General features: G+C 36.7%; 1 protein-coding gene and 1 non-coding gene across 5 annotated transcripts in view; both read right to left on the bottom strand.

The window, feature by feature from the left end:
• LOC100009591 (sodium channel protein type 1 subunit alpha) overlaps positions 1 to 26841 on the bottom strand; it is a 161377-nt gene that overhangs the window by 106288 nt on the left and 28248 nt on the right. The window lies entirely within an intron of this gene.
• Positions 16096 to 16202, bottom strand: LOC127491863 (U6 spliceosomal RNA). Its single transcript, XR_007920796.1, has one exon. It is a non-coding gene; the product is annotated as a U6 spliceosomal RNA (small nuclear RNA).

Below are 26841 nucleotides of genomic sequence, written 5' to 3'. Positions count from 1 at the left end.
TTTTGAAAACCACTTTGTACATATTACATTTTTAGATTTTAAGATTTATTTATTTATTTGAAAGGCAAAATGACAAAGTGAGAGAGACACAGAGAGATCACAGCCAGACACCAGAAACTCCACTTCATCCTGATCAGGTTGCAGGGGCCCAAGTACCTGGACCATCTTCTGCTACCTTCCGAGGCACATTAGCAGGGAGCTGGATTGGAAGTGGAGCAGGCAGCACTCAAACTGGCATTTCAGTATGGGATGTCAGCATCACAAGTGGTGGTGTAAATCACTCTGCCACAACATTGGCTCCAGGTTTTTAGATTTTTATTGTGATTGCCAATGAGGAGAAAGTGAGGGTTCAATAAAATTAAGTATCATAGAAAACTGAGTGATTGGGTCTAATCAGATAGTTTGGAGGGAGTCTGAAATGTTTCACAGTTCAGTGCTTCTGTTTTATTCCCGGAAATTCAGGCAGCAGGGTTGATGTTTTATTAGAAATATTTGTGATTCTAACATGTTTTATCACTGGGAAATTGTACTGCATCACTTTCTTATGAAGTGTGTAAAAGAATCCTTACAAGTCAAACCTTTCTTAAAAAAGCACCTATAACACAATTTCAAGCATTTATACAAACATCTAGTTGGAATATTAGAACTATATGGTGTAAAAAATTGATTAGAATAAAATGGTTATTATTGTTATACCTTAAACATTAAAAAGAAATTGGAATGACCACTCAAGGAAGATTGGTTTTGAGGACAGCTACATCCTGCTAGATCTCTCAGTACCTGCACATAGAATCAGTTAATAAGCCAAGTGCTTAAAATTGTCCCTTTAAAATGATGGATTTAGACCTTGGGGGTACAGCTGCCTGATGGAACAAGTTTTGGTATAGTTGACAGTAAGTTGTGCACAGAATATTAAATTGAGTCAAATTTATTTCCCACATAAAGTCAGCTTTATACATTTTTATATAATCTTTTGGCAGAAAAAAGGAATAACATTCTGAATGTTGTACTTCAAAATCCAAAAAAATCTTAGTATAAAAATATCTAGTATTTTAGATACTTCAAAGGAGGACCAAGTGCAGAAATAAGCTGGGTGTGATAATAAGCCCAGAAAATTCTATCCAGTTGACACATTGCTAGCAATTTCACCCTCTAATAATTCAGTTGCTGGGCCTAACATAAAATGGAATTTTGCAAAAAATGATCTTTAATACTAGCCAGTGAATCAATAAAGCACCAAAGCAACTATGAAATCACAACAGTATTAATACATGTTAGAAAGTACAAGATTATCAGAGATTTGCTGTGTGTTCTCCTATTAACTCTTGTGTAGAAAAGAGTCAATCTATGTAACTCACTGTGTCCCTCCACCCATCCCCCTTTGCTATAAAGAAGCCAGACCCAGAACCAAACAAAGCACTACTATACCTCAGCACTGGGGCTGATGTGTGGTGCAGTGGGTTAAGCCACAGCTTGTGACACTTGCGCCCCATATCGGACTGCTTGTTTGAGTCTCAGCTATCCCATTTCCAATCTAGATTCCTGCTAATGCACCTGGGAAGGCAGTGGAAGGTGGTCCAACTACTTAGGACCCTTCCATCCTTGTGGGAGACCTGGATCCAGTTCCTGGCTCCTAACTTAAGCCTGGCCCACACCTGGCTGTTAAAGCACTTAGGGAGTGAACCACAGAATGGAAGCTCTCTCTTCTCTCTCTTAATTTCTCTTTGCTACTTTCAAATATGTAGATAAATATTTGGCAACATCTACTTCACCACTCCTTTTAGCTTGTTTGATCTTTATTATTCTCTTTTATATTATATTTGATTTTGTAATTCAGATCAAGTCAATTTTTTGGAAATAAGAATAAAATAAAGAAATGAAGCTTTCTGTTGTTACAGTTTATGTCCTTTTAAATGATTTATCTTTCCATAGAGATAAAAATTAAATTTCATGCACTCCTTTTTACAGATTTGCACAAACTTGAAGATAGCTATCCTGTCTCCCTTTGGTTTTCTCTTTTCCAAGCTAGAAAGAAAAGCTCAGTCATTTAACCTCATATGATAGGATTATATAATTATTTTTATTGTTCTTTCACTCACTTCCAATTTCTGGCTCAACTTCACTAATCTACTAAGGGTAAAAATTCTAATTGAATAATGGTAGGGTATTGATGGCTGAGTTTCGTATACCTTTACTTTGGGAGCTGGGAATGCAGTCCAAATCTCCCTTGTGGATGGCATGTACCCAGCTACTAGAGCCATCCTCTTCTTTTTCCCAGGATCTGCATTGTCAGAAAGCTGGAATTGGGAGCTGAAGATAGGTATTGAACCCTGTTACTCATCCAGGTATTTCTATCACTCAATTTAGTGATATAAAACTTGCATTGCTTTAGTCTGTTTTTTTTTTTTTTTTTTGACAGGCAGAGTCAGACAGTGAGAGAGAGAAAGATCTTCCTTTTTCCGTTGGTTCATCCCCCAAGTGGCCGCTATGGCTGGTGCATTGTGGCCGGCACGCTGTGCTCATCCAAAGCCAGGAGCAGGTGCTTTCTCTGGTCTCCCATATGGGTGCAGGGCCCAAGAAACTGGGCCATCCTCCATGGCACTCCCGGGCCACAGCAGATAGCTGGCCTGGAAGAGGAGCGACTGGGACAGAATCCGGCCCCCCGACGGGGACTAGAACCTGGTGTGCTGGCGCCGCAGGCGGAGGATTAGCCTAGTGAGCCTCAGCGTCGGCCAAGCCTGTGTTTTTGTACAAAGCAGTCTGATTTATTAAAAAAAGGAGGAGGGAAATTGAAATGATAAAATTCATCTTTGAATATAAAAACATTCCCATGATTCTCCAGTCTTCCCGCTATTAATCAGAAACAGGTATTCATAGATTTCCTGATAAATATAAGGTCCTATTGATTTCACCAAACTCATGACTAATTAGTTTCTCAATTTTGTTATTTGTATAATTTACTACTGATTCAAAATGTATTACAAATTAGCCTTTTTTTTTATTCAAGAGGAAGACACACACACACACCCCATGGCGAAGGAAGAGGGAGGAAAGAGAGGGAGATAGAGAAATACTATTCACCACCCAAATACTCCCAGTGTCTGGAACTGGCTTGGGTCAAAGCTGGGAGCTGGGAATTCAATTCTGATTTCCCATGCATGGCAGGAAGCCAACCACTTGAAACATCCATCACCTGCTATCTCTAACAACCTGCATTGGCAGGAAGCTGGAAGTGGGACCTGGAATCTGGTGTCAACCCAGATACTCTGATATTGAATGTTGGCATTCTAGCTAACATCTTAAATGCTGGTCCAAACACCCTCCTAATTGATCAGGCCTTGCTCTTGTCTACCTTGCCTATCTAGGCCATTTTCTACATATTCCAAAGTTATTGTGTTTTCTAGTTCTACATTTTCAGAGCTACTAACATCATTGACTACATACCACTTAAACATTTATCTTCAGCTTCAACATCTAGATCAATGAAAAGTTGTTACATGGTAATAGTTTTTGGATTGATCTCAATAGGTTACAATTAATGTATTTCTCAGAAATATCATGGAATCATTGTGAACTATCTTGAATCATTTGAACACTTCCCTAACATATGTAGAAAATTAGTCTCAGACTTAATCTAAAATTTTCAAAAATCCATAATGTCCACATCAGATCTGGATTTATACTGAATACATGCCTTACAAACCTTCACACAATCTTCACTTTTAAATTATATATACAGTTCCATCTAATAGGTAATGAGTTCTTAGAAGACGAATTGACATCTACTGTATATTAGTACTAGAAGTCAACACTGAAAATTCAACTTCTTTCAGATGGTGGTACTTTGTAACTGATACAAGATTTGAGAATCAATGAGGAAAGATCATGTCTTTCCTAAGAACACATCATGTTCAATTATGTAAAAGCCTCCCTGAAGCACAGATAAGTGATATCTATTGTTTTCCCTTGATGAACAAAACGTTTTCCTTTGTAAATAATAAATTAAAAGAAGAAACTTAAATTGGTCTGACATAATTTCTATTCATAGTATTATAGTGGTTTTATAAAATTATATTTGTAAGTTTATTTTTACTTATTTAAAATTCAGAGCAACAGAGGTGGGGAAGAGTTTTTTCATCTCCTGCTTTGTTTCTTAAATGCTTACAACAGTTGGCACTGAATCTGTCCCAAGTCAGGATCCAGGAATTCTATATGGATTCACCATGTAGATGGCAAGGACTCAAATGCTTAGTTCTTTATCTGCTGCCTCTCAGTTCCATTAGCAGGAAGATGAATCAGAAGTGGAGGTGAGACTTAATCTCAGGCACTTCAATATGAAATGGGTCCATCCCTAACCTGCTGTGCCACAACAATGGCCCCTTCACAGTGATTTTTATTCTATATAGTTTTAGATGACTATTAATTTCAACATATAAATGAATTTTTGCTTTTGTAGAAATTTACAGGCATTAAGGAAGATGTCTAAAATTATTTTTCAGTGGCTTAAAACATCAAGAATTTTTTTTTTTTTTTTGACAGGCAGAGTGGATAGTGAGAGAGAGAGACAGAGAGAAAGGTCTTCCTTTGCCATTGGTTCACCCTCCAATGGCCGCCACGGCCGGCGCACTGCATCCGGTGCACTGCGCTGATCCGAAGCCAGGAGACAGGTACTTATCCTGGTCTCCCATGGGGTGCAGGGCCCAAGCAGTTGGGCCATCCTCCACTGCCTTCCCAGGCCACAGCAGAGAGCTGGCCTGGAAGAGGGGCAACCGGGACAGAATCCGGCGCCCCAACCAGGACTAGAACCCGGTGTGCCGGCGCCGCTAGGTAGAGGATTAGCCTATTGAGCCACGGCGCCGGCCAAGAATTTTATTAACTCACCATTTTGTGGGCCACTAGTTCGGGCTAGATCCAACTGTGTGGTTCCTTTCTTATCTCCCTTAGCTCATTCAAGTGACATCACTCAGCTGGTGGGTTGGCTTGGGGCCATTGGGTCTGTACACTTTATTTGCAAGTATTTGTATCTGTTACACATGGTCTAATTCTCCATTAGACAACCTTGGGTTTCTTCACATGGAGGTTTAAGGGCAGGAGGAGGGACAATCTCATTGTGAAAACACTTGTCAAGTTCTTGCATATTTGTTATTGTCCTGTTGGTCAAAGTATGGCAACTAGACAAGTCAGAGCCAATGTAAGGGGAACCACACCAGGATATGGATAGACTGAGTGTGAACCACTGGGGACCATTGATGTGATTATCACTTTTCTTAAATACAGACCACCAAATTACTTTTCCTATCATTTACCACGAGAATTAACAACATTCTGTGTATTACCCATTACTGATGGAAATCTGAAAGTATTTCCATAATTTTCTACCTTATTTAACAACTTACAAATGTACAAGGATTAACCTTAAATTCTGTTCTCTTCTTACTTAGACGGGGATATCTACTTCTGGGAATCTGTATCCCTATCTCATCCTTTAGTCCCATTTTATTTGCTCCTCCTAATTGGCATTTGAGAATGTAATAAAAGGTATCTGCATAGATCTGACTTAAATGGAAATCTATTAAACATTTCTAGATGTGCTAATATTTAGGCTTTAATTTGAAACAAGGGATATGAAAAGTTATTTGGTATGTTCAAACACCATTGTACTTAATTCTTGATTTGAGGTTGTGTTCAAGAAGACTATAGAATTAGAAAGCTTATTTGTAGATAAATGGATTTCATTACAGATATATTTGTGCACAATGTGTATCTTTTAGATTATGATTTTTTCTTAATTTCATTTATAACAGATCACTAGAATTAGATATATATGGATTTAAGTATGTAGATATGGTAGATATGTACACGTGTCTGGGTGTGTGCAGGCTTAATATTAAATTAGGAAATCATATATTTTGAATTAGCAATGTAAATATGGGCTTTTACAAATTTTGAAAAATGTTTTATTTACACAAAAGGAACACATTTCATATATTTCATATATACAGTTATAAAACATGATACTTCCCACCCTACTTTTGTTCCCTCCCTCACACCCTCTCTTATCTTCCCTCTTTCTTATTATTCTTTAAATTATTTGCATTGACACACTTTCAATTTACTTTGTCATCATAAGCTTAACTTTCCATTAAATAAAGAATTCAATAACTACTAACTAGAGGAACCATTGTTCCTCAAGAGTATAGACAAAGGCTATAAAAATAATCAGCTGGTGCCATGGCTCGCTAGGCTAATCCTCCGCCTGTGGCGCCGGCACCCCAGTTTCTAGTCCCGGATGGGGCACCAGATTCTGTTCCGGTTTTTCCTCTTCCAGTCCAGCTCTCTGCTGTGGCCCTGGAAGGCAGTGCAGGATGGCCCAAGTGCTTGCGTGCCTGCACCTGCATGGGAGATCAGGAAGCACCTGGCTCCTGGCTTCAAATCGGCGCAGCGCGCCGGCCGTAGAGACCATTTTGGGGGTGAACCAATGGAAAAAGGAAGACCTTTCTCTCTGTCTTTCTCTCTCACTGTCTAACTCTGCCTGTCAAAAAAAAAAAATAAAATCTCAAAATGTCAAGTTTACTCATATGCATTTTTCTGTATTCTGTATATTAGTTACCACAGGGAAAACATATGATATTTGTCATTTGGTGACAGGTTTATTTCACCAAGTATAATGGTCTCCAATTACATCAATTTTGTAGTGAAAGACAGGATTTCATACTTTTTTATGGCTGAGTAATATTCTATCACGTAAATATACTACAATTATTTTATCCAGCCAACAGTTGATGGATATCTGGGTTGATTTTTTATTTTAGCTATTATGGATTGAGCTGTTGTAAACATGGGGTACAAATAACTCTTAAGGCTCTCATTTATGAAAGTTCCATGAAAGATCCTATTTTATTTTTCACATTTATGACTACAAAAGCCAATAAGTTAATTTGTATGCTTGAATGCTAAAACTATTTTCCAACCAAACATTTTTCCCGTTTGTACATTCTAGGGCAATGAAATTTAAAAATTAAAAAAAATATATATTGGTACAATCCAAGGTTGAGGAATGTCTGACCTGTTTGTTGCATAAGCCATGTGCCATTATTTGTTCTGGCCCTGGCAAGGAAACTGCAGGCAGGACTCAAAATTCAATAATTCTATAGCAGGCTAATGTTTAAGCTGATAATTTTGCATGGCTCACAAATGATGTTTAAGTATCTAAATGATCCTACCCCCAAATAACAGCAAAAAAGTAATATATTAATGTCCATAATGAGAACCACCACAAGACTAAATAGCAATCTGGCTGGCCAATTGTTAATTGGTCAAATCTGTTCAAAGGTAAGAAGCTTTGCTACCCATGCTGTGGCGTAGCAGGTAAAGCTGCCGCCTGCAGTGCCAGCATCCCATATGAGTGCTGGTTCAAGTCCCGGCTGCTCCATATCTGATACAGCTCTCTGCTATAGCTTGGGAAAGCAGTGGAAGATGGCCCAAGTCCTCGGGCTCCTGAACCCATGTGTGAGACCCAAAAGAAGGTCCTGGTTCCTGGCTTTGGATCAGCCCAGCTCTGGCCATTGCATCCATTTGAGGAGTGAACCAGCAGATGGAGGACCTTTCTCTCTCTCTCTCTCAGCTTCTGCCTCTCTGTAACTCTGCCTTTCAAATAATAAATAAATGAATCTTTTAAAAAAAGGAATTTAAAACAGTGACATAACTAAGAAGTATTTGTTTTTAACAATATAACAAATGATGAAATGATCTTACTGTGCTTATCTGAATCAATGAATTTTTTAAAAAGTATCACAATGAGACTAAAGAGTTGCTCAATTTAAGATTGAATAGTGGTCATGTATTTGGTAATTTTTAAAAAATTATTTATTTATTTATTTGAATGCCAGATTGATTGAGGCAGAGAGTAGCCTTCATCCACTGATCACTCCCCTAAGTAGCCATAAAGGTCAGGGCTGGTCCAGGATGGAGCAAGATGCCCGGAGCTCCCTTTGTTTCTCACATGAGTGGCAGGGACCCAAGAACATGAACAATCTCTACTGCTTTCCCAGGCACATTAGGAGGGAGCAGGATTGGAACCAGAGGTGCTAGGACTCAAACTGGTTCTCTGATATGGGATGCCAGCTTATCAGGCAACAGCTTATCTCTCTATACCACAATGCCATACCTTGTATTGGGCAATTTAAAGATGAAGTTTGAAGAGTGACTTATAGCTGTCACTAGAGAAAATGTGTTAACCATCTGATCATTTAAAATGAAAGATGTACATGTTAGCAGTTAGAAGCCATAGAATCAGAGGTTTTGTTTGCAATGTATATGAAGAATTAATTAGATAATGTATTAATTATGAATACATTTTATATCATTATTATTTAGATGTAACAGATATAGAAAAAAAATTCAACAAATTGGGCTGGTGTGGTGGCATAGTGAGTAAAGCTGCTGCCAGCGGCACCAGCATCCCATATGGACACTGGTTCAAGATCCAGAAGGAGCTCCTGGCTTTGGCCTGGCCCACCCGTTGTCATTGTGACCATCTGGGGAGTGAACCAGCAGATGGAAGGTGTTCTTCTTTTTTTTTTTTTTTTTTTTTTTTTTTTTGACAGGCAGAGTGGACAGTGAGAGAGAGAGACAGATAGAAAGGTCTTCCTTTGCTGTTGGTTCACCCTCCAATGGCCGCCATGGTCAGCATGCTGCGGCCGGCGCACCGCGCTGATCCGAAGCCAGGAGCCAGGTGTTTCTCCTGGTCTCCCATGTGGGTGCAGGGCTCAAGCACTTGGGCCATCCTCCACTGCACTCCCGGGCCACAGCAGAGAGCTGGACTGGAAGAGGAGCAACCGGGACAGAATCCGGCACCCCGACCGGGACTAGAACCTGGTGTGCCAGCGCTGCAGGCAGAGGATTAGCCTATTGAGCCACTGCACAGGCTGGAAGATTTCTTTTTATCTCTCTCTGTATCCCACTCTCTTTGTAACTCTTTCAAATAAATAAATAAATCTTAAAAAAAGAAAAAAAATTAAATTTTCAGCAATATTTGAACTGTCTACCTCAAGAATAAAGCAAGATTTTTGTACCTTAGGGCATATTTCCATTCTGGTTAAGAATAAACAGTTAATGGAACCAGGTGTTCAGTCAGGCAGTTAAGATACCCACATCCCACACTGGAGTGTCTGAATTTGATTCCCTGCTCCAGGTCCAGACTCTTGTCAGTGCAGACCCTGGGAGGCAGCACTGATGACTTAAGTAATTGAGCTCCTCTCACTCACTTGGGAGATCCACATTGTAATTCCAGCTTCTGGCTTTGGCCCGAGTCCTGTGGGCATTTTGTGAGTATACCAAGGGATGAACTTTTACATAACTTCTTAAAAATTTTCAAAAAATTAAACAACTATTGATCTGTTTACCAGGATCCAAGAATTTGGGTTTGGGGATATATTTGGAGCAGTGCAGTCCACTTGGAAAGACACACTTGAATAACCACAGATTCTAACATTGTATAAGCACAATGGCTAGTTATCTTTGAGAGAGAGAAGAAACTCAGAAGATGACGTGATCAATTCTTTCAGAACAGGACAGAGAGCAGAAATGTTGCTAGGAGAAGCCTGCTAAGTCAGGGAGAGTTTAGATGGGTTTTCTAACGTGAATGAAAATTCACCAGGAAGACAAAGGAAAAGTTCTAAGGACATTGGAAATATGTGAAACTAGTATTTTTAGTTACTTAGGAAAAACTACCAAAACAGAATGCTAACAGTATTTAAGAATATCTACTCAGTGCCAAACATTGTATGATCTACTTGACCAACACAACCTCAGACTTTATCAATACAATTTGCTTATACAAATAATTATCAATATTCTGTAAATGAGAAAACAAAAGTCAGAAAAAAAGAACGCTAACCAACATGATACTGTGGACAGCTAGAGTTGACATATGAGCACCGATTTGTCCAACACCAGCCCTAGGTTCTTTCCATTCTATCGAATTTACCTGGAACTGTATCTTTGCTTATGGTGTAGTGCCTGACACTATGCTTATAAATATCTTCTGAAGGAAAGAATGAGTGAGTGGCTTGAAATAAATCTCAACTTAGTCTGTTAATATGATTGGTGTATTTATTGGTAGAGAAAAGAATTATAAACAGATGGGAACAGATTTGCCAATACTTTCTAAGGAAAGTGATGAAGCTACACACTATCAATAACTGCTAATCTTTACAGAAAGGAAAAGAAGTCATCCCCATGTTCTAGAAGAAAAATCATGAAATAGAAAATAAGAAAGAGATAATGATGATTCCTGTCCAATATGAAGCATAACACTGTAAGCAGGAACACAGAGTCCACTGAATTACTAACATGATTACCCTTAATCATAGTGAATATAGGAAGCTAAACTTATAAGGATAATTGTTTTGGCTTAAAAAGTAAGTGGGCAATGAAAAATGGAGACAGTGACTGACTGAGAGTCTTTACTATGACTAAAAGGACAAGATGCTACAGTTGGCAGAGGGAGAAGCAAAGTCTAATAAAGATATCTTATTAGATGGTACAGAAAATGAGCTAAGGATCAAGATCCATGAGAAGACTGTGGGTTTGAAGACATAGAAATTGAGAAGTTTATACAAAAGAAGAAGAAATGATTCAGAAGGCAGATCCTTACTGGCAGATAACATCATTTCCCCTCTCTTAAGCTCTCTCTTCATCTACAATGTGTAGATTTAACGCAATATTCCATATTTCATCCTCTCAGAATAATCTCTCTTCAACTGAAATCAAGGTACATTTTACGTATGAGATGTTCAACTGATATTTCTTGGCCAGTAGGCTTTATACAAAGTTTTCTCATCTTCGAAATGAATTGACCACTTTGTCTTATCCCAGTGCTGCTTATAGGAAATAGCAGTGCTTGAAAGAAAGGAAACAATTAACAACATGGTCGTGAGAAAGTACTCCCTCAGGGAGTAAAAATAACAGAAAATAATTGTTTGTGGGAGAGCAATTCTGAAATGAAATGAGAGACTTTCACATCTTGTTTCTGGTGTCTCAAATAAACTCAATGAAGTCCTGAGGGCAATAGTTTATATCTTACATCTTATATTTTAGGATTTTTGCTATAGAAGAAAGAATGTGCAGTTTTATTAATTTAGTGTTTTATAGCAATTTCTAGGATACCTTGCCCTTATCCAGTGGGATTTCTTCAAAACATGATAAATATTTTCACTGTAAAAAGATTCCGGAGTCAATAAACTCAGAAACTGGCTGTGTTTTTTTTTTTTTTAATTCTCGAACTAAAATTTCTAAGTGTAATTTTAAAATCTATTATACAAGGTGTGGGGCATTGTGGTGCAGTGGTTTAAGCCACTGCCAGTGATGCCAGCATCCCATATAGACAATGGTTTGAGTCCCAGCTGCTCCACTTCTTATCCAGTTCTCTGCTAATACACCTGAAAAAACAGTGGAGATGGCTCAAGTATGTAGGTCCCTGCTACCCACATGAGAGGCTTGGATAGGGTTCCAGGATCCTTGCTTGGGCCTGGCCCAGCCCCAGCCATCTTTGTCTCTCTGCAACACTGCCTTTCAAATAAATAAATACATATTTTTTTTAAAAAAAATCTTTTTCTCCAGGGTTTCTTCCTTTGGCCAAAGATCTTAAGGTTAAAAATGAGGACACAAATTTAATTAGCAGGGTTATCAACAGCCCTGTATGTAATTCAAGACTTATGACATAGAAGTGAAAAACTCATACTTGGCCAACAAATTTATTAACTGTGGACTTCATATGTCTTAAAACTTCCACATGTATAGCTACATTTTGTTGGAACCTGTCACATTATTTATTACATAAAACACTTGATCATATGAAAACAGTTTAAATCTATTTCATTTGGCTCACCTTAGCCCAAAACAATGAATCCCTATGAAATCTATTTTATGAGTAATTCAATAGTGAACAAAACACTTGAAATACAGATGTGATTAGGTACATTTCACCCAATGAATTCCCAATTTTTATTTCTAAATGGAAATGCTAGACTATATTTAATTCTCATTAGCAAACTGCCATATTCCATGAAGTTAATTGAGAAGATGATTTAAGTTACACCCAGCCAATTCTTTTCCATGAATAATAACAGGACATTAAGCATTTGCCACTACAAAATAAAAAAAATTGAAAATCAATAATATTAACTGAACAAAAGAACTTGTAGCCACCAATATTGGTCTGGAATAAAATCAGGATATAGAAACCACATACTAAGTACCTAGAGAGCATTAATCACCTTTTTATTCTTTACTATACAATATAAATTGCCTTATCCATAATAGAAATAGAAAAGTTGATACTTTGATAAAAATATTCTAAAAGTATTTGGATTTACAGATGCCATGTTAGAAGAGGTTGACATATAAAATATAATAGTTCAAAATTCAATAGCTATAACAAAAATCAAAAGCTAAAATCCAGAACATTTTATAGTATTGGACATCATATAGTGAAACTGATGTGATTTGTAGGAAAATGTCAATTTTACAATGATGAAATACTTTTATTATATCTTGACATGTGATATATAATGTATCATGGTGTTTATTCTAATTCATTTTTAATAAATATTAAAATAACACAAATTGGAAAACAATTTTTGTATCAATTCATCTATGATTAACAACTACTACCCTGGTCAATTAATTTTGCCACAATTTGGTGCTAATAAAGGAGATATTCATATATAAAAGGAAGAATTTGGGCCCATATATAATAACATACATGATGTCAAAATTAATCATAGAGTTAAATGTAAGAGCTCAAATTATTAATTTTTTAAAACTGAATAAAATGAATTTAGATTATATATAGGTTTCTTAGCACAGTGATCCAAGGAAAAAATTGATCAATTGTACTTCATCAAAATAATTTGAACTTTAAAAGGTAATATCAAGAAAGTGATGACAACTCATATAAAAGGAGAAAATATTTGCAAATCATGTATCTGCTGAGGGATTATATCCAGCACATATATTTAAAAGAACTCTTACAAGTCAATGATAAGAAGACAAGGAACACAAATTTAAAAGTAGGAAGGGATTTGGATAGACATTTACAAAAAAGATATGTTAAAGTTCAGTATCATATCCAAAGATGCTCTTCTAGCATTAGTCATGAGGAAAATGCAAATCAAAACCCAACTGAGATGCTACGTTACACAGTAGTCACTACAATTTAAAAAAGTGAGACAATACCAAATGTTGGTGATGATGTAGAAAAATTGGAGCTCTCATAAATTGCTGGTAGGAATGCAAAATGGTGTAGGCACTGTAGAAACCACTTTGGCAGGTTTTCACAATGTTACACATAGATTTATTATATGTTTCAGCAATTTTACTCCTAGATGTCTAACCAAGTTAAATAAAAGCACATCACATGAAGAACTATACAAGAATGATCACAGTGGCATTATTCATAACTGCAAAAAAAAAAAACGAAAAATACAAAAACAGGAAGCCTTCCTCATGTCCATTAACTGAGTAAAAGTATAAATATAATGTGTTATATCAAACAACTAGATACTATTAGGAAATTAAAAGGAATGAAGTAGTGATATGTGTGGCAAAATGGATGAACCTCAAAAATGTTAAGCAAAAGAAGTAAATGTAAAAGATGACTTATTACATGACTTCATTCATATGAAATGTCCACAGAAGGCAAACATTGTCCAACAGAAAGTTGTAGTTGCCTAGGGAATGGAGAGTGACTAAAAATGGGAATTAGGTTTCTTTACAGCTCAATGGACATTTTCTAAAATGAGATTATAATCTCAGTTATATGAGTGTAAATATATTAAAAATATTGAGCTATTCAAGGACCTAATATCACAATGATGATCACATAATGAATGACAATATTTTGATTCCTTTGGTTTTTAGTTTATGAACCAAAGTAACTTGTTTGGTTTATAAAATATTTGAAGAACTGAAGAATTTTACAGAAATGATGGCAATAACTAGAGCATTTGATTGACAAAGATGTTTCATTTTGTAATTTTGCTTTCACCTAAAGTCAAAAATGATTTTTTCTTAGAATGTATGTTAATTACTCTTGTTGTAATGATGAGCATTACATAGGGGAAAAAATCTTTGTTCCACAATTTAAGTTGGAATTTTGAATCATATCCTAACCAACAGGCTCACTACTAAATTGTCATTAAGAGACTAGTACATATAAGTAAGAAGACTGATTTTCTTAAAATCAATAATACTGAGGCTAGATATAGTACACAGAGTCTAAAAGAGGTAATGAATTACACCTTTTCATTTTTTATATATTTGTGATGTTTTATGTAATAATAAAATACATATGGTTTTCATTCTGATTCCTGACACAGAGCTCTGAAACCCTTGTGACAGTGATAGTGGTGATAGGAGCATCATTTTGTTTTAATAATTGGACTTATTCCCAGCTCCCGACACAGCAGCCTCTGTGATTCTTGGAATTTCCTGAGAATTGAGATTCTTTTGTATTCATATAAGATGATTAGTGACTGGGGGAACCCCAGACAGCTTCAGGGTCAGGGGTAGTCACAAGAAAGCTCAGAGGATTGATTTCAGTCCCACCTGTTAACTTAAGGGAAGGGAAAGTGGCTTGAGATTGCATTAGCTACCAATGGTCAATGATTTGGAGTGGCCATAAAAACCCTCCTACCTATAGCTTGCCTGGATTTCTTCCATTTGACTGTCCCTGAGGTGTAAGATTGTTTCTTTATGAAAAAATAAAAAAACCTGGAAATAATAAGTAAGCTATTTTCTTGAATTATGCGAGCTATTCTAGCAAATTACTGAACTCAAGGAGGTAGTGGTCACCCCTTATTTGTAGTTCATCAGTGAGAAATACTGGAGATCTAAAATTTGCAGCTGATGTCTGAAGTAGAAGCAGTCTTATGAGACCAAGTTACTAGTTTCTAGGACCTCATGATAATTCCAATTATACAATATCAGAATTGAATTGAATTGAAAAATTGAACTGAACTGAACTGAATTGAATTGAAGAACACTCAACAAGTGTCAGAGAACTAGTGGGGGGCAGGGAGAAAAGCCCCATATATTCAGTGTCAAACCTTGTATTGTAAAAAGAAGCAGTATCTGGCTTATATTTATCTAAAATCTAAATATTTGAGTATACATTTTGGCACCTTATACATAGTAAGGATTCAATACATATTTATTGAATGAGTGACTACTAAGTGAAAGAAAGAATGAGCAAATTATTTCTTGCCTTGACCAGCTTCCTGACTGTTCTACTCCAAGGATCAGTAACCATGAGAGTTACTACAATAGCTAAAATAACATATTGGTTGAACATTTCCTCCCAGTTTTTACTACAATGAGAATCCAGTATATGGCCAATCATAAAAATAATATGGAATAATAGGCTTATTATAATTTTAAATTATTTTAGATTGTACTATGTTGCATTAAATTTATATGTAAATTAGCCAACTGTTTTATTGGTTAGAAAGTTCTCGACTTTAAATGGCATAAAGTGGAGTCAGAGCTGTGGCACAGCAAGTTCAGCCACTGCATGCAGTGCCAGTTTCCCATGTGGGTGACAATTTAAGTCCCAGCTGCTCCACTTCCAATCCAGCTACCTGGCAACACACCTAGGAAAGCAGCAGAAGATGGCCCAATTGCTTGGGCCCCTGAACCTCTGTGGGAGACCCAATGTAGCTCCTAGTTCCTGGCTTCAGCCCAGCCCATCTCTGGTCATTGTAGCCATTTGGGGAGTGAGCCAGCAGTGGGAGGCTTTCTCTCTCTGCTTTTCCAGTTCCCTCTTTCTTTCTGTAACTCTACCTTTCAAATACATAAATAAATCTTTTTAAAAAATGGCATCAAGTGAGAAAGACTGAAGGACAGGGAGGCTTCAGGGTTGGTTAACTTATGTCTCACTAATTGCACCAAGGACCCACACTTTGTGTTCCTGCCTCTGTTCCACTAGGATAGTTTCAGTGATGGCTGACCAGGATGGCTACGGCAGCTATAGGCTCCCACCTCCAGATAGACGCTACTCAGAACTTACCATCCTGGGACTTAAAAAAAAAAAAAAAAAAAATGGAACGCTTCATGAATTTGCGTGTCATCCTTGCACAGGGGCCATGCTAATCTTCTCTGTATCATTCTAATTTTAGTATATGTGCTGCCGAAGCGAGCACCTGGGACTTTTTCTTAGGTGACAACTATGTTTTTCCAGAAGTCCCATGGCCAACTTCCCTCATTTTTCACAGTGAGCATGAGGTCATTGCCCCAAGGTTAATCTGATCATTGGCAAAGGCAAAGGAATCAACCCTACACAAATCAACCCACTCTAGAACAGGGACAGGCCCATTTCCCCGACTCTGGAAGGGACCTAGGGGACCGGCAGCTGCTCAGAAGTATAGCTCTGCATATGAAGAAGAAAGATGAGTGCTGGCTATTACTACGTCCACATTTTGGAGAGAAAGTACATCTTCCAGGTTATTTCAGGTGACCTTGAAAATAATAGCAACTGTAAAAGCTGTGAAATTGCAAGTTATTCTCTGGGAATTAAATGTATACATTAAGGTTATTGCCAGAGGATGTGAATTACTATTCTTTGAGATATGATGATAATTAAAGTAGTTTTTAACATTGTGCTGTTACCTGATTTGGGCCACAATGTGATGTCTCCTCCTCATGGAGGAGACTAATCATTCACTTTTAATAATAACTACACATATTCCACTCATATGTGAAGAATAGATAAGAACCTTCAACCTATTTCTACTTTCTTAACTATGTTCCAAATTTTGTATTACTCAATAGGCTCATTAATGACAGATTTATTGGATATTATAAATCCCTTAAAAACTTCATATCAAGGAATCTGAGAACTATATGTTGCTGGAAAGTGACACATAAAAAATCAGATATAAGTTAGATGATGCAATGATCTTCAGATAGCTATAAAATAGTTATATACTTATATCAATTTCTGTCTCTATTCCTTAATGTAGGAAGAAGTTCAGGAATATAAACATACTAGCCCAAAGTGGTATATTTTGAACAAATGGGAAGAAGATGAGAACGTGACCCAAAGTAGTGAGTCAAACCCTAACTATGCTCTCTTTGCCCAGTAAGTACCAGGAAGGAGAATAAAAGATGAAGAGAAAAAGTCCACTGCATTAAAATATGCACCTGAATCATTTCCTCCAGGTTTAAGTGTTAATTATTGTTTGCACTACATAGACTGTGCTAAGTATTATTTCCTTATCAAAAAAGCATACACTGGGTTGGGCCTTTGGCTCAGCCATTAAGACACATTTTGGGAAACCCATATCTCAGAGTGCCTGGGTTCAAGTTCTGGCTCAATTCTAAATTCTAGGTTCCTGCTAATGTGCACCATGGGAGGAGGCTGGTGATGGCTAAAGTCCTTGGATCACTGCCACACATATGGGAGACCTTGATGGAGTTCCAGCCTCCTGGTTTCAGTTTGGCCCAGCCCCAGCTGTTGCATATGCAATTGTGGAATGAAACAATAGAGGGTAGCTCTGCCTGCCTGTCTTCTCTGTCTATCTTCCAAATAAATAAGAAGGAATTTAAAGAAGAAAAAAAGAAAATATTTATGCGAGACTGTTTATAAAACAAATTATGATTACTAATAGTATCTAATGTGCTGTTACCTCCAAAATAATTACCCAACATAGAATGAGATAAAATTTCCATGACTATAGAAAATTTTAATATTTAATTAAATACATTTAAAAATCTGCTGGAATATTTTGAAATTATTAAAACTTAATATATATATATATATATATATATATATTACAGGCAGAGTTAGACAGTGAGAGAGACAGAGAGAAAGTCTTCTTTTTTCCATTGATTCATCCCCCAAATGGCTGCTACAGCCGGCGCGCTGTGCCGATCCGAAGCCAGGAGCCAGGTGCTTCCTCCTGGTCTCCCATGTGGGTGCGGGGCCCAAGCACTTGGGCCATCCTCCACTGCCTTCCTGAGCCACAGCAGAGAGCTGGACTGGAAGAGGAGCAACTGGGACAGAACTGGCACCCCAACCAGGACTAGAACCTGGAGTGCCGGCGCTGCAGGCAGAGGATTAGCCTAGTGAGCCGCGGTGCTGGCTAAAACTATATTTTTGAATGTCAAGAAAAATTGTTTAAGATGTGACATACAAAATGAAATTGAAAACACCATAGGAATTTCATTATTCAAACACAATGGTTTAGCATAAAATATTAAGTATTAAAAATAATAACTTATTTTTAATCTCTATTCATTTTTTAATTTGAGAGGTAGAGTGAGGGGGAGTATAGAGAGAAAGAGGGAGAAAAGGGGAGAGAGAGATCTTCTATCTCTCATATGCTATTTTACCCCCTAGATAGTCAACAGCCAGAACTAGACCAGGCTGAAGGCAAGAAACTGGAACTCCATCTAGTTCTCACACATGGGTTGCAGGGGTCCAAGTACCTACTACCTCCCAAGATGCAAATTAGCAGGAAGTTGATCTAGAAGTAGAGTAGTTGGAATTTGAATAAGTCACTCCCATATGGGACAGGGTCATCTCAAGAAGCAGCTTAACTCACTGTGCCATACGTCCAATCCTAGTAACAATTTGTTACTGTGGGAAAAATCCTATAACATTGTGAGATTATAAATATAATTTTTTATTTATACTTTTCTAAGTAGTCTAATTTTTCAATAATAATATTTATATTTATAGCTCTAGAAAGATAATACTTGGATACTTTTTAAAACATTATACAATGAGTAATAGATGAATATAGATAGTTCCCAGAAGCCAGCCATCCTGAAGATTTAACACTTTTCAACAATAAAAGTTTGAGGTACATTCTAGAAATTCACTGCTGGCAATGTGGAAGTTCTAATTGGGGATAGGGGATTGTGGCAATTTAGGAAAAGAATAATAGAAAATTCTTACATTGGTTCATTCAAGGCAAGATGAAAGTCCAAATATTTGTATTTCATAGACTTCAGATATATTTTGTAACAATTTTTTATTCAATTTACTTGAACATACGAACTAAACTGATGACATGAGCAGGTCATAACACAAAATTTACTAACTTGTATATTGTGACAAATATTTTTTCTATGCAGCATAACTTGAAGGACTCAGCTACTTGTATTACAATAATCTCAATGAATATGTCAATACTGCAAAACACATAAAATACTTTCATTATCTGTTAATATACCATTAATGACATCAGAAGAATGATGAAGCTCTTAAGCTCCTAATGGCAATATATATTTGCCAATTTTCTATTAAAAGGTCAAATTTTGTCATTTGCAACAAATATTGCCCATTAATTTTCTGAAGTTATTATTCCTCTTCTTTCATTTTCAGGAAGTTATTTGTTCATCACCTAAGTCTGTTTTGTCACAATTGTACTTTCTTTCAAGTAAGAATAATGTTCTATGGAAATGCAGGGAGTTCAGCTTGCACTCCAAGCAACTGTACTGATACATTTTTTTTTTACATAATCATCATTGTATTTTACTGTGTGGCAGATGCCTTTCATCCATACTTTCTATTTCTGCATGCAAAATATTAAAAAATATGTATACTTGAGGGTATAGATGAAATCAATTTAATTTTTCCTGTTTCATCGAAGATATTTCTTTAGTGTAACTGAACTTCCATTTTATTTATTTCTTTCTTATTTTTTTACTCATCTGTTTTTCCTGGAAGTGAAATATAGTGAAGAATACATTGCCTACCAGTATAGTTTAGTGTCACTGTTTTGTGTGTGTTAAAGTTAGGAGTTTCAATTGTTTTTATATCATACGTACAAAAAACAGCACAATGAAAAAGGTAATTTTTTATATTATGTAATTAATTTTGACCTGATGGACTCCCTAAATATTCTCAAGGGTATACATGAGATTTTGTGGACCATACTTTGAAAAAAACTGTTAAAATCACAATAATTTTCTAGTTTCTGGATTAAATTTTGTACACATCAAAGACTATGAGTGTTCTAAAAAGATCACAATGCAGATATATTTAGATAACTCACTGAGTGGAGGAAAAGTTAGAAATGAAGATTATGCAAAAATAGAGGGTAAAACAAAATGCCAAGAGAGGAAAGAATATGAGAATAAGGGAGAATAAAATAGGAATTGCCCATAGGCAATTGGCTTTCCACTCTCTTTTTCCAGAGTTCTATAAAGACAATGTCCTACTTTCTTTTCCTTTGCTTACTGATTTCTATTTAGATTCTTCCTACCTGTGTTTAAACTTGCTTTTTGAAACTTCCTCAAAAGGCACTGTTTCATTCATTCATACATGTTGATTACTCCTGAAATTTCTTAAATATGGATATACAATCTTTCAGATTCTTCAAACCATCTGAAACCTGAAATGTCAGGGTCCAGAAAGTATAGAAATTATGACATTCTAGATCTGGAAACTCTATTGTTCTGTTTTTATACCAACACACTGAGATACACAGCTCAAAACACCACTAGACTTTTTTAATGGCATATCACATTCCAGGATAATATCCAAACTGCTGCCTAGTAACATTTGTCCAGTCTCAAAGTAACTCTTTCCAGGATTTTCAAATCCACTGAATTTCTTAGCTTGAAATATTTATGTGACAGAATTTTCTTAATTTCTCTCTTTTGTGAATATATAATTGAAAACTCTGAGCACTGCTTTCATTTCTTTATTCAATTTTCTTTAATTTTTAAATTATTCATATTTCTTTAAAAATAATCTAGATATTTTTATCTGTTATATCATTCATAATCTATTCCTACTCACACAAAATTCTTACTTTTAACATAACTAACTTCACATTTCCAAATGCAACATATCCTAGTAATTACCTGCCACCCTGCCACCTCTGACTCAATCACATATACTGTTCACTTATTCTTGTCAACCTTTGATAATCTTATAACTTGATTTTGCCAATTTGTTTAACTTGATTTTAGGCAGTTTGAAACTTTATAAAGATACTGTGTCAATATTTGCAAGTGATTTTTATCTGTTTATTTTATAGTAATCTCAATTTCACAAATGTCGATATTTATGAAAACAATCCATTGCAAAATACAGGCACTCCGTAACACAAAATAATTATTGTCAAGTGTTGCTGAATTCTAAAGAGAGCAGTTAGGATACCATATAACACAACTTTCATAATAACTGAAAATTCAAACCCAATTTTGGCTAAGACTCCCTCCCAAAGCTTTTCTGTTTTTATAAATTATCAAAATGTTGTGCATTTATTATTGAAGGTTTTAGCCCTAATATTTTTCATATTCCAGGGGGGAGGAATATTTAAGCATTCAACTTTTTTCTCAATAACTGTACACTGAGTTTACTATTGTGGTTAGTGAATATGAATATGATGAATATGTTTTTAGAAGAATAGATATACCCAGTTTAATTTTTTTTCAAAGTTTATGCTATTTATTTTATACGAAGAGAGGGATAGAGAGTTCACATCTACTGGTTCACTCCCCACTGCCCATAACAGCTGGGACCAGCCCAAAGCCAGGAAAGGTCCCACCTGCAAGGACCCAAGAAGTGGGAATCAATACCTGCTGCCTCCCTGGGTGCACATGAGCGAGAAACTAGAATCAGAAGCAGAATCAGGGCTGAATCCCAGGTTTTGCAATACTAGATGGAGATGTCCCAAGTTGCTTCTTAAGCATTGCACCAAATTTCCACATCTACTCTAACTTTTAAAGCAACACACGTTTATTTTAGAGATTGTTTTTATACATACACACCAAAAAAAAAAAAAACAAAGCATTTGACTAATATTGATAATTTTGTTGTATAGAATTCTGTTACCTTATCATCTTTCCTATTTTGTGCTCCCAATGTATTTTGTGTAATGAGAATTATTAGTTTTGTTATAAGAAAAAATAGGAAAAAATATTCTATTTTTTTAAAACAAAATTTGTGAAGAAGAAAAAGAAATCCTTTTCAAACTAAATAATTCATTTCTCTTCTTTTTTTGTAGACAAATCATGTTTTTGTTTTCAGAATTAGGAACATAGTAGATATACATGTTTATATGGTCCTTTTTAATGTCCTATCATATCCTAAGCAATTTTTGTAAAATTAAATATTATTTGAAATGATACTTTAATGACACTACACTTTCTCATTGTTTGAATAGTTCATGATATTTTTTCAAAAAATTGAATTTATTTCAGAAGTAGACAAACAAAGAGAAAGGGAGACAGAGCCAAATTCTCTCCGAATGCCCACAACAGTCCATGGCTAGAACCAAAACTCAAGAGCAGGAATTATTTAATCCATGTCTTCCATGTGAGTTTCAGGAACCCAATTACTTGAACCATTATCCTTGCATCCCAGGACCTGCACTAGCAGGAAGCAGGAACCAGGAGCTGGAGGAAGCAAACTCAGGTATTCTACTGTGAGATGCCCCTGTCTTAACCAGTAGACTGAACGATTGCCCCAGACCATGACTCATTTAACCATTCTCCAAAGGTATTACATGTAGATTATTTTTAGTTTGCAATTTTCTTTGAGTGGAATCACTTTTCCTATATGCAAAACAATACATAGAAGGATCAGTTTTGTAGCTCAAACTTGACTAAGCAGATGCTCAGGCCCTGGAATTTCAGTGTTAGCCATGAATGTCAAATAAAAAAAAAAAAGCAACCTGATAACTTTCAACCTGATTCCTCCTAGCAGATAACAGCACCTTACAGAAACCACATAAAAATATTTCAGCTCCCTGCTGTCACAGATTTCTTTGCTCCTATCACTTCCAGGCTAGATTTCAGTTACCCCAAAACTCTGTGAACCATATCTTTCCAAGTCATTACTTTTATACTTAAACTAACTTGGTTCAGTTTCAATTATTTAATCACTTTGAGATTCTTTGCACATAAATTCTCCATGATTCCCAGTTTTTATGGCCCTTTTGTTACTTTTTGTCACTGAAACAAATAAGCATGTTAATTCTTATCATACAGCATGGGTGTACACATTACATTATGGTCACAGCATTGGAACCAAAGTTACCATGACTTTGCTTCTGTCCACTTTGTCATTCATCATGCTTCTTTAAAGAAAGACCTAATTAATTCGTTTATCAAAATATTAAAATATTAAGCCATATGCAGACAACTTCTTGGTATTCAATGGGAAGTGGATATGAATACCCAAAATCCATTTCTAGAACAAGTTAATCAAAAATTAAAATGACAGATTTTTGTTTATCATTTTAATCATAAGTGCGGCCAAAGACAACTATAAAGTTCTGTTGTGTCTTCCTCAAAATTGGTATGTTGAAGGGTTAACCCTCAGTTCCTCGGAATTCTGCTGTGTTTGGAGATAAGGCCTTCAACGAGGTAATTAATTTAAAGGAGGCCTTTATCATGGGTTCCCATGTAGTATGATTGATGTCCTTATGAGAGTGAGAAATTTGAACTCAAAAGGATATCTCAGGGATACATTTTCACAAGGACACAGTGATGAGAACACCAATAGGCCATAGTGAAGGGTCTCAGAAGAAAGCACACTGACCCACACTGAGCTCACAGACTCTCAGTCTACAGAAAAATGAGAAAGGAACTTCTGCTGTGAAAGCCTCACAACCCAAGGCAGCTACGACGACCACCCCTCAACCTCAGGTTCAATAGTTCACTAATGGTATTTGTGAAACACAAGCATGTTTGTATAAGTTCAAAAGAGCATGTGCAATGTAGTAGAGATTTTTGGAAATAACTAATAGTCTTTCTATAGAACTACTATCTCAGGGCTGGCATTGTGGCATAGCAGGTTAGGCCATGGCCTGTGATGCCGGTGTCCCACATGGGTGCCTGTTTGAGCCCCAGGTTCTGTTGGTGTGCCTGGGAAAGCAGCAGAGGATACTCCAAGTCCCTTGGCTCTTGCATCCATGTCGGAGACCCAGATGAATCTCCTCGCTCCTGGCTTCAGCCTGACCCATCCCTGGCCATTTTGACCATTTGGGGAGTGAACCAGTGGGTAGAAAATTCATATCCTCCCTCTCTCTCCCTTTCTTTTTTTCTATCTTTCAAATAAATAAAAATAAATCTTTAAAAACTATTAGCTCATAACCAAAATGCAGTCATTATCTCCTTTATTTCCAGTGGAGTCATAAATGAACATATTCTCAATAATAGTGAGAAAATTGACATAAACTAGGACTAAAAGAGTGTTTAACATTTATGGGTATATGGGAAAGTTCTCTCACACTTTATATTTATTAGGGTTCTCAAGAAGGAAGAATCTCACTGATGTTTTCTTTAAAAATGTATTGCTAAGAAATAGGTAATACCAAAATAAATATAAGGAATAATAGATGTCAAAATCATAGACACATGGTTAACAAAATTACTAAGAAAATTCAATGAGGAAAGAATAGTTTTTTTCAACAAATGATGCTGGAACAACTACTTATCAATAAGTAAGAGAATGAAGCTGGCTTTTGCCTCAAATTATATACAAAAACATCACTCCAAGTGGATGACAGACTTAAATGTGAGAACCAAAGCTGTAATGACTGAAGGGAATGAAACAGGAATACATTTTTCATGACCTCAGGTTAGTTAGTGACTTCTTATGTTTGACAATAAAAGCAAAGTGACAAAAGAAAAAGCTGACAGATGTAGACACTTTATCAAAATTAAAGCCCATGTTGTAAATAGAGCACCAAAGGAGAAACAGGATGAGAGGGAAGAACTTTTCACCATCACAAGGCTCAGGCTAAGTTAAAAGGAAAGCTTATGCATGCTTCTTGAGAACAACAATGTCTAAAGGGAAGGGGGGTGGAGCAAGTAGAAAATACAAGGCGGTAAGCAGCTAGAATGTGAGTTTTGAAGGAATAAAGCTATAACAATAAAGTTTTACCAAAAATATTTTACCAAATTTTTTGAGGTCATATTCATAGGCACTCATTTGCAAATAATGGTGTGTTCAAACACCTCTCAGTAGCTTCTGTGTCCTGGCCATTATAGGAGTAAAACCCTTCTTTCTATCCTAAAGTTCTCTTCCTGCCTGGACCTCTCCCATGTAGTTATTTCAATGGGAACATGCTGAAATGCAAGAAAGACTGCCTGGGTGACTTGGGGTTACATTTTACTGATAGTTTTTTAAGTCATTCTAACCAATAATCTCATTCAAAGAGATCTTTTTTCACTAAATAGTGTCTTTTCAACAGTTTTTGAGCTAATTTCACAATGTTCTAGAAACTATAGTATTTCTCAAAGAAATTTACAAATTGTTAATTATTTTCTGTGTGAATGTAAGTGGTTTAAGTTTTTTCTTGTAAACCTAGTATCTTCTTAACACTAAATATAAGACTTATATTTTCTCAACATACCACCTAGGCTTGTTGTTTGTTTTTCATAAAAAACAAAGGCAATTAGAACTTAGCCCAACCACCAAGATTCCATATTCTTGGGTAGCCACCTGTTAGGGCCCAGCTCCTTCCGTTTCCTGGACTCAGAGATCTCTCAGCAGGCAGGCACCCTTCCTTGGGTTAAGTACTGTATGCCTTGCAGACTTTGTGCCTTCTCTCTTCCCTCCGCCTCAAAGGCTCTTCTCTACCCTAAGACTGATTGGTCCCTCATCTCATTTAGATTTTTTTTTTTTTTTTTTTTTTGACAGGCAGAGTGGACAGTGAGAGAGAGACAGAGAGAAAGGTCTTCCTTTGCCGTTGGTTCACCCTCCAATGGCCGCCGCGGCCGGCGCGCTGCGGCCGGCGCACCGCGCTGATCCGATGGCAGGAGCCAGGAGCCAGGTGCTTTTCCTGGTCTCCCATGCGGGTGCAGGGCCCAAGCACCTGTGCCATCCTCCACTGCATTCCCTGACCACAGCAGAGGGCTGGCCTGGAAGAGGAGCAACCGGGACAGAATCCGGCGCCCCGACCGGGACTAGAACCCGGTGTGCCGGCGCCGCTAGGCGGAGGATTAGCCTAGTGAGCCGCGGCGCCGGCCAGATTTTTGTTTTAAAAACATTTTCTCCTTAAAATTATTTTTGTAAAATCATCTTCTCTCTGAATGCTCCTCTCATCCTCATTGTCTTCTTCTTATTGTGGGCTAATTTTCTTCAATGAGTATTTACTGGTATTACTTAACACATGGATTTATGCACTCTACCTGCCATTGTCACTATACCCAAAGTACCATGTAGGCAAGGTTTTTGTTTTATTCATCATATATATGGCATCTAGTATAGGGACTCTCCAATAGTAAAGGAAGACACCAATTTCTTTTTTTCAGTGAGCAAACTGAGCCTATTTGCAAAATTATTCTAAACAAAATAAACGTTTGAAATTTTGATGTGCAAGAAAGCAATGAATTGCAGCCGCTGTGTCTGCTGCAAAACTATCTGGGCTGACCTGTAGCTCTTCCATCGCACAGATGGAAAGGAACGGTCAAGATCAGAGGTCCTGGGCCTCCCCACTCTTCTCACTGTATAACATCAGGCAAGTTAACTATCTCAAGGTGCCTTGGTTTCCTCATTCTGTAAAATTAACAATGGTACCAACATCGTAGGAATAAATGGCAGAGAGTAAGTGCTCTGTGTTTTTGTTAAACAAAACAGGACATGTGAATCTAGGTTTATAGACAATAGACAAAAGAAAAAAGTTGGAAAAGCAGAGTTCAGGGCAATTTGGGGAAATTTTGTGTAATTTTGTTTCTGAGTACAGTTGAACCAAGAAGAAATGTCTTCCCTATCACTACCCTGAAACAGCTTAATCTAAACTGAGATATAAACTATGCTGAATTGATTAATAGGAATTTTAAAGAGAAGTGATTATTTCACTGATCACAGCC

This window comes from Oryctolagus cuniculus, chromosome 3 (genome assembly GCF_964237555.1).
Source record: "Oryctolagus cuniculus chromosome 3, mOryCun1.1, whole genome shotgun sequence".
Lineage (NCBI taxonomy): Eukaryota > Metazoa > Chordata > Mammalia > Lagomorpha > Leporidae > Oryctolagus > Oryctolagus cuniculus.
Note: the sequence above shows the minus strand (reverse complement) of the source record. Positions and strands in the feature narration are given on the sequence as shown.